The 9,572-nt window shown below is 44.7% G+C and overlaps 1 long non-coding RNA gene and 1 pseudogene across 1 annotated transcript in view; both read left to right on the top strand.

Annotated features, from left to right (window-relative positions):
* The first annotated feature begins 4,977 nt into the window (after window positions 1–4,977).
* LOC116529594 lies at window positions 4,978–5,962 on the top strand (annotated as a pseudogene).
* A 1,712-nt stretch (window positions 5,963–7,674) lies between these two features.
* The window catches only part of LOC116529624, an 11,035-nt gene continuing 9,137 nt past the window's right edge, over window positions 7,675–9,572 (top strand). Inside the window, exon 1 of the long non-coding RNA XR_004259568.1 lies at window positions 7,675–7,770. This is a non-coding gene — a long non-coding RNA (uncharacterized LOC116529624). The remainder of the gene's footprint in view (window positions 7,771–9,572) is intronic.

Here is a 9,572-nt window from a genome sequence, read left to right as displayed (position 1 = left end):
TTTTTTTTTTTTTTTTTTTTTTTTTTTTTGCATTTTGGTAGAGACAGGGTTTCACCGTGTTGGCCAGGCTGGTCTTGAACTCCTGACCTTAGGTGATCCGCCCACCTTGGCCTCCCAGAATGCTGGGATTACAGGCATAAACCACCACACCCGGCCTGGAGGTCAAATTTCATTCTTTTGTGTGTGGATATCCAGTTGTCCCTGTACCATTTGTTGAAATTAATACATGTCTGAATCTGGTGTTCTGCAGTACCAGGCTGCTGGATACAGGCAGAAGGGCTTTCTGCCACATTTCACAATTGTTCTGAATTTTAAAATTTGCTTTGAACTGGAAAATCTAAACTGGAATTTTTGGTTTCTTACTGTAAGTGATATCATCAGTTAACTCTTTCTTGAATTTTTCAATGCTGTGAAATTGTTCTAATCAAGTCTATGAAGTCTTACTTTCAGGGCACATCATCCAAAAGTAGAACAATAATAGTTAATTAACTACTGCAAGCAGAATCCCAATAGAATGCCAACCAGCGTTGTTGCTTGCAACATTAGAAGCCAAAAAAGCGGGATAACTAAGGCAGAAAAGGAATTTATCAGAAGGAGATTATGTAACTCGTAGAAAGACAGGGAAAACAGGAAGGGCAGTCTTGGGAAATGAATAGAAAGCAATTTGTCTGGCCAAAAGAAGCTAGATAGTCTTTTTTATTTTTTTTTGAGACGAAGTCTTATTGTGTCGCCCAGGCTGGAGTGCAGTGGCACAATCTTGGCTCACTGCAACCTCCGCCTTGCAGGTTCAGGCAATTCTCCTGCCTCAGCCTCCTGAGTAGCTGGGATTACAGTCATGTGCCACCATGCCCAGCTAATTTTTGTAGTTTTAGTAGAGATGAGGTTTCACCATGTTGGTCAGGCTGGTCTCGAACTCCTGACCTCATGATCCACCCGCCTCAGCCTCCCAAAGTGCTGGGATTACAGGCATGAGCCACCACACCTGGCCATAAGAAGCCAGATAGTCTTGATCATACCTTGCCACAAGGAAAGTCTGATCATGACACCTCCAGTAGACACTTGTTGCTGTCAAACACTTGACATCATTGTTAAAGTCCTTAACAATCTCACACTGAGTCCAATAAGACTCCAGTGTCCCAGGATTGAGAAACTTATTGGCCAAGCCCTGTTCATTGGCTCCCACACTGGATGAGAGGGGGCGGAAGGAAAATACATTCTCTCTTCAACTTTAGTAATTCAAACAGGGCTTCCACATCCTATTGAGATCCATAAAATAGGACTTTTCCCAAAGAAAGAAGAGGGCTCAGACATGACATGGCCAAAAAACAAGGTGTGTCAGGGAAATGAATAATAAAAACAATAGCCAGGATTTATTGAGGGCTATCTATATACAAGTTTTATATGTGTTAATTCACTTCATGCTCACAACAGCCCTATGGGGTATAATCCATTATTATCCTAAGTGATAGGCTAAATAATGGGCCCCAAAGAGGTCTACCTCCTAATCCTTGAAACCTGTGAATATTACCTTATATGGCAAAAGGATGAATGCTATGTATTGTATAATAAAGAATTCGACTGACCTTTCTTCCTACAATGTGAATTATATGTCAACAAGCTGTTAGAAAAGCTTATTTATACGTAGTGGAATTGCTTTGGAGGATAAATCTGACTTCATCATGAAGGTGGATTTGTGACCACCAGCAGTTTCAGATTCACATAATCACTTTTTTTTTTTTTTTTTGAGACAGAGTTTCTCTCTGTCACCCAGGCTGGAATGCAGTTGTGTGATCTCGGCTTACTGCAACCTCCACCTCCTGGATTCAAGTGATTCTCCTGCCTCAGCCTCCTGAGTAGCTGGGAGTACAGGCAAGTGCCACCCTGCCTGGCTAGATTTTTGTATTTTTAGTAAAGACGGGGTTTCACCACGTTGGCCAGGCTGGTCCTGAACTCCTGACCTCAAATAATCGACCTGCCTTGGCCTCCCAAAGTGTTGGGATTACAGGCGTGACCCACGCTGTCTGGCTCTCTCTTTTTTTTTTTTGAGACAGATTCTTGCTCTGCTGCCCAGGCTAGAATGCAATGGTGTGATCTCAGCTCACTGAAACTTCTGTCTCCCAGGTTCAAGTGATTCTCCTACCTCAGCCTCCAGAGTACTTGGGATTACAGGTGCCCACTGCCATGCCTGGCTAATTTTTTGTTTCTTTAGTAGAGGAGTTTCACCATGCTGGCCAGGCTGGTCTCAAATTCCTGACCTTGTGATCTGCCCGCCTTGGCCTCCCAAAGTGCTGAGATTACAGGCATGAAACACTGCACCCAGACTTTTTTTTTTTTTTTTTTTAACCAGAAGACAAGGAATAGCTTCCTTCAAACTCTGCTTTGAAAAGTCTCAGGAAAAATGCTAATTAGCCTACCTTGGGTTTCGCTCCTGTCCCTGTGGCCCAGGGAAAGCATAGGCTTGTGATCAGAAGGGAGGGAGGAGTTTGGGAGGACAAAAACAAAGGATGTCACTGCATTAGGGAATTCCTTTGGAGTAAATAACAGAAATTGCCTAGAAAATTTTGGCAGAATTCAAGAGGGAATAGAGGAGCCTGGATTTCAAGCATCTACCACCAAGCAGCAGGAGTACACAGTTGGCTCAGGCAGGTTTGTTTGCTTCGAGGAGTTTCATTAGAGATACAACATTTAAGGGACTAATTAAGGTCGTGGCTTACGGCCTTAATAGTTTACAGGGCTGCGAGACAAATTCAGATCCAGTGCTCTGGTCAACAAAACATTTATAAGGAAGGAATTCAAAGCCATGAACATTATACGCATATGTACACTCAGGAGGACAGATAGATAGAAAATGTTGGATAGATAGGTAATGTTTGATAGATAAATATGCAAACTATTTACAGTAGTTACTTTTGAAATGAACTTAAGGGACACTTTCATTTTTTACTTTATGCTTATATTGTTTAAATATTTTGCAATATTTTATAAATTAAAAAAATATAGGTTATCTAAAAACAGAGACTGTGTGAAAAAGAAATATATTTCTCATTGTTGTCCTTATGTTCCCTAGGACTCATCTTTGTCACTCACTATCAAAAGTAGATTGGTGTAGGCCAGGCGCGGTGGCTCAGGCCTGTAATCCCAGCACTTTGGGAGGCTGAGGCACGCAGATCACTTGAGGCCAGGAGTTCGAGACCAGCCTGGTCAACATGGCAAAACCCTGTCTCTACTAAAAATATAAAAATTAACCAGGCGGCACACGTCTATAATCCCAGCTACTACAACCTCCACCTCCTGGGTTCAAGTGATTCTCCTGCTTCAGCCTCCTGAGTAGCTGGGATTATAGGTGCCGACCACCAAGCCTGGCTAATTTTTGCATTTTTAGTAGAGACGAGGTCTCACCATGTTGGCCAGGTTGGTCTCGAACTCCTGACCCGGATTTGCCCACCCTGGCCTCCCGAAGTGCTGGGATTACAGGTGTAAGTCATCAGGCCTGGCCTTAGTCTTAAAGCTTAGTCTCTGAATGCCTTTCTTAAAGCTTAGTCTCTGAATGTGTTTGAGTCTCCCAATCAGATACGTGCCTAACTGAGTTCAAGCAGGGGATAAAATGAAGTCGCATGTGAGGATTCAGCATGTCATGGCTCTGGTACCAATAGCTCCGGCAGTGGCATCCTGTTCCCCAGATCCTGGCTAAGGTAATGTGTTCCTGGAGCCAACAGCTGGAACAATGGCTTCCTAATTTCCTAGTTTTCTGATGTGGCAGAGGCAACAGTTTCCTTGGTGAGAACTTACACCTGTCTTAAACCAACCTTCATTCAGTAACTCGGCCTCAGTATAGATTGTTAAAATATGTAAGCTTTGTTTGCAGTAGGCTTTGTGAGGTATACTAGTACTAATCCAAAGTCAATGTCCCTTACAGGAGTGGTCTTGAGAGTTACAGGTAAAGGGACACAACATATATGCTGGGTCCACAGCACTCGAACCCTTTTTCTTTCATTTAGGGAATTCCATCAGGTGATGAGTCAGAGATACAGGGCCTACCATCCCCTACAGAAGCTGAAAGTGCTAGGTACTCTTTTTTCCACCTGCCTTGCAGCTACAGCACTGGCATGTGGACTGGGCTCTGCCAGTCAGGCACATCTGCCTCAAAGCTTGCTAGAAAAGTTGGTTTCAGGAGATTCACTTCCTGGAAAAGCAGTGACTGCAGGGTAGTGATCAGTCCAGTATCTGCTGGTCACGGTATCATTGGCACAAGCAGTATATCTGGAGCTCTTTAATCATGGCAGTGGTGTCTTGTCATCAGACCAGTTCTGCAACTTGGTTTTGGCTCTTCCTCATTATGTAGCTCAGAATGTGGTTCTTCAGCCCTCCCATTTATTTTATAAGCTACTTAATATCCTTTTTATGTTGTTTTTTTGAGACGGGGTCTTGCTCTGTTGTTAGGATTATACTACACACAACTTCAAGCACCTTCACATCCAAAATTACATCTAGTTACTGCATCCAGCTCTGAGTACAGGATCTTTAGGGAAGTCCAGTATTTCCAATCAGCTCCAGATCTTAAAACTCATGGTTAAAATTATATATTTACTAGCAACATACTTTTAGTCCATTTTGCGTTGCTATAACAGAACACCACCGACTGGGTAGTTTATAAAGAAAAGAAATGTATTTTTCACAGTTCTGGAGGCAGATAAATCCAAGATCAAGGTGCTGGTGTCTGTTGATGACCTTCTTGCTGAGTCATTCATGGTGGAATATGGAAGGGCAAGAGAGTGCGAGACACCAAGAGATTGAACTCAAAACCTCAAGTCCTTTCATGACCCCAGTTACTGAGCCACCACTGAGGACTCAGCAGCTTTCCCTTTGGGCCCCCTTGCTTCCTGATGCTCTATACCCCACCTTTTGCTCACTTCCTCCCACTTCTTCCACTGCTACCTTCTGTAGGCAGTTTCCGCTGAGGAAAAGGAATTGTATGGTATGTTTACTATTCAGAACATCTACTCTTTTGACCTCTTTGCTGGATGCAACTATGGGTGATAACCTGCTTCCTGCTGGCACTGAGGATTATATCCATATAAGAATTTAACAGGGCCGGGCGCGGTGGCTCAAGCCTGTAATCCCAGCACTTTGGGAGGCCGAGGCGGGTGGATCACGAGGTCAAGAGATGGAGACCATCCTCGTCAACATGGTGAAACTCCGTCTCTACTAGAAATACAAAAATTAGCTGGGCATGGTGGTGCGCACTTGTATTCCCAGCTACTCGGGAGACTGAGGCAGGAGAATTGCTTGAACCCAGGAGGCGGAGGTTGTAGTGAGCTGAGATCGTGCCATTGTACTCCAGCCTGGGTAACAAGAGCGAAACTCTGTCTCGAAATAAATAAATAAATAAATAAATACATAAATAAATAAAAGAATTTAACAGAGAAATGGCAGGAAGACTCTTACTACTGTCCAAGGAATTGCTGATGACCACCATAAAAAGAAACTAGGCCAGGTGCGGTGGCTCATACCTGTAATCCCAGCACTTTGGGAGGCCAAGGTGGGTGGATTGCCTGAGGTCAGGAGTTGGTTATCAGCCTGGCCAACATGCTGAAACCCCATCTCTACTAAAAATACAAAAACTGGCTGGGCATGGTGGTGCACGCCTGTTGTCCCAGCTACTAGGGGGGCTGAGGCAGGAGAATTGCTTGAACCTGGGAGATGGAGGTTGCAGTGAACAGAGATATTGTGCCACTGCCCTCCAGCCTGGGTGACAAAGTGAGACTCTGTTTCAAAAAAGAAAAGAAACTAGTTAAGGCGCTTAAGAAGAAATTTGCCTGTAATCAAGCTTCCAGAATGTGGAGAACTAATTCAGCTACAGAGTGAGCAGAGCAAGAACCTATGATGGTTCCTTGCAGAGATTGCACTGGCTAAGGACAATCAGCTGAAGGTTCATGGGTTTTACGTGTTTGTGGCTCACTGAAGCTTAAGTAAGGATTTCCTTGCAATGAGCAGAATTGCCCTTCTGTCTTTGTCACAAGTTTAAACACCTCACATTCTGTATGAAGTAACCATTTGGAGTCTGCTCTTAGCTTGGATGAGTGTAACTCCTTCATGTAATAAACTGAAAAGATCCACACAGACAAAAAAGAAAAGTCCCTTCATAACTGGCATTAATCCATTCATGAGGGTGGAGTCTTCATGACATAAACATCTATTAGGCCCCATTTTCCAAAATTATTGCACTGGGAATTAAGTTTTCAACACATGTTCTTTGGGGAACATATTTAAACCATAGCATGTAGGATATGTACAGCAGTAGAGGAAAAGAGGATGATCTTTTCACGGGCTTGTGTTCCTCCAAAATTTCTCTGTCAAAATCCTAACCCTTACGGTCTTAGAATGTGACTACATTTGGATGTATGGCCTTTAAGGGGGTAATTAAGGCAAAATGAGCCCATTATGGTGAGCCATAGCTCGATATGACTGGTATCTTTTTTTTCTTTTTTTTTGAGAAGTAGTCTAGCTTTGTTGTCCAGGCTGGAGTGCAGTGGTGCAATCTCAGCTCACTGCAAACCCTGCCTCCTGGATTCAACTGATTCTCCTGCTTTTGCCCCCAAGTAGCTGGAATTACAGGCACCTGCCACCACACCCAGCTAATTTTTATATTTTTAGTAGAGATGCGGTTTCACTGTGTTGATCAGGCTGGTCTTGAACTCCTGACCTCGTGATCCGCCTGCCTCCGCCTCCCAAAGTGCTGGGATTACAAGCATGAATCACCATGCCCAGCCTTGACTGGTGTCTTTATAAAAAGAGGACCAGGCCAGGCTCAGGGGCTCACACTTATCATCCCAGCACTTTAGGAGGCCAACGTGGGCGGATCACCTGAGGTTAGGAGTTCAAGACCAGCCTTGTCAACATGGCGAAACCCCATCTCCACTAAAACTACAAAAATTAGCCGGGTATGGTGGCTGGTGCCTGTAATTCCAGCTACTTGGGAGGCTGAGGCAGGAGAATCACTTGAATCCGTGAGGTGGAGGTTGTAGTGAGCCAAGATTGCACCTAGACAACAAGAGCAAAACTCTTGTTTCAAAAAAAAAAAAAAAAAAAGAGAACCAGCCTAGGCCACATGGTGAGACCTTCATCGCTATAAAAATTTAGCTGTGCATGGTAGCACACACCTGTAGTCCCAACTAGTCTGGAGGCTGAGGTGGGAGGATTGCTTGAGCCAGGCAGGCTGAGGCTGCCATGAGCCGTGATCACATCACTGCACTCCAGCCTGGGTGACAGACTGAGATCCTGTCTCAATTAAAAAAAAAAAAAAAAGAAAAAAGAAGAAAAGAAAAGGGAATTTAGACACAGACACATCCAGAGGGGAAATATTGGGAGAAGATGATCATCTACAAGGGAAGGGAGATGCAGAAGAAAACATTCCTGCCAATACCTTGGTCTTGGATTTCTAGCTTCCAGAATGGTGAGAAATTAATTTCTGCCGTTTAAGCCACCCAGTCTGTAACATTTTGTTATGGTAGGCCTAGCAAACTAATACAGACCTCAATTAAAACTCTCATTTAGGCCGGGTGCGGTGGCTCATGCCTGTAATCCCAGCACTTCCCGAGGCGGAGGTGGGCAGATCACCTGAGGTGGGTAGTTCAAGACCAGCCTGACCAACATGAAGAAACCCCATCTCTGCTAAAAATACAAAATTAGCCAGGCATGGTGGCACATGCCTGTAATCCCAGCTACTCGGGAGACTGAGGCAGGAGAATTGCTTGAACCCTGGAGGTGGAGGTGGCAGTGAGCCGAGATCATAGCATTGCACTCCAGGGTATAGACCCCATACCCTGCTGGTTAAAGAGAATACAGTAATTTGGCAAATTTCTTGGAGATCATTCATTAACGCATTTTTTTGAGCAAGGTCTCCACACTTAGAGCTCCACGGTCAGCATTCACATGATAGTCTATGTAAACAGGGCCTCCTTCAGTCGTGCACTGAATTACCTGTGCAGCTCCATATGCCAGTCAGTTCCATCCAGTGGGTAAATTCCTTGGTTACAGAATCTGGTCATCCTGGGTTATGACCAGTAGGAGATTTTCCTTGTCCAGGGTCTCTTAGAGCAGGGGTCCCCAGTCCCTACGCCACGGCCTGGTTCCAGTCTGTGGACTGTTAAGAACCAGGCCACACAGCAGGAGGTGAGTAGTGGCCAAGCCAGCGAACCATCATCTATGTATACAGTCACTCGAATTAATTCACGTTACTGTCTGAGCTCCATCTCCTGTCAGATTGCCAGCGGCATTAGATTCTCCTAGGAGTGCAAACCCTGTTGTAAACTACTAAAAGTACAAAATTCTCCTTATGAGAATCTAATGCCTGATGATCTGTCACTGTCTCCCATCACCCCTAGATGGGATTATCTAGTTGCAGGGAAACAAGCCCATGGCTCCCACTGATTCTACATTAGGGTGAGTTGTATAATTATTTTATTACATGATACAATGTAGTAATAATAGAAATGAAATGCATAATAAATATCATGCACTCGAATTATCCAGAAACTACCATCCCCAACCACTGTCTGTGGAAACATTGTCTTCCACGAAGCCAGTCCCTGATGCCAAAAAGGTTGGGTACTGCTGCCTTAGAGGTACTCCTTGAGAGGAGGATTGGAGAGGATTCCTTCTTAGGAAGCTGTTCTGTTTTAGCGTCACTTATTCTATTGGTGAGGTGTTGGAGACTGGTGATGGCTTGAGGGGTTGCACAGTCAAGAGCCCCTGCATTTTTCTTACTGGTCAACAATTTTTTTTTTTTTTTGAGATGGAGTTTCTCTCTGTTGCCCAGGCTGGAGTACAATGGTGCCATCTCGGCTCACTGCAACCTCCACCTCCCAGGTTCAAGCAATTCTCCTGTCTCAGCCTCCCAAGTAGCTTGGATTACAGGCACCTGCCACCACGCCTGGCTAGTTTTTGTGTTTTCAGTAGTTTTTAGTAGAGACAGGGCTTCACCATATTGGCCAGGCTGGTCTCGAACTCCTGATCTTGTAATCCGCCCGCCTCAGCTTCCCAAAGTGCTGGGATTACAGGCATGAGCTACCGTGCCCAGCCCTGGTCAACAATTTTTTTTAAGGCTTAGTTGGCTGCTTTTTAACTTCATTTTGGGTTAACCATATTGTTTTGGTTATCTATGGCTGCATAATGAATGCTCCTAAAACTTAGTGACTTAAAACAATGACAAGAGCTACTCTCTCTCACAATTCTTCAGGTTACCTGCTTAGCTGGGCTGTGCTCCCCTTCATGGCATTGGCTGGGGTTTCAGTAATTCTAGGCTTGAATGGACTGGAATATCCAAAGATGGCTCATGCACCTGGCTAGCAGTTGGCTGGGAGCTCAGCTGGGGTTGTTGACCATAGTGCATCGGTAATCCTTCACTTGGCCTCTTCAGATGGCGTGGTCTTCAGAGCAGGGCAGTGGGTTCCAAGAGGGAGTGTTCCAAGTGCACGAAGAGGATGTTGCAGATCGCTTAAGGCCCAGCATAAAAGTTAACACATCGCCGGGCGCGGTGGCTCAAGCCTGTAATCCCAGCACTTTGGGAGGCC

This window comes from Sapajus apella, unplaced genomic scaffold, assembly GCF_009761245.1.
Source record: "Sapajus apella isolate SASKATOON/1434 unplaced genomic scaffold, GSC_monkey_1.0 scaffold62, whole genome shotgun sequence".
Lineage (NCBI taxonomy): Eukaryota > Metazoa > Chordata > Mammalia > Primates > Cebidae > Sapajus > Sapajus apella.
This window is presented reverse-complemented; position numbering and strand designations above follow the sequence as displayed.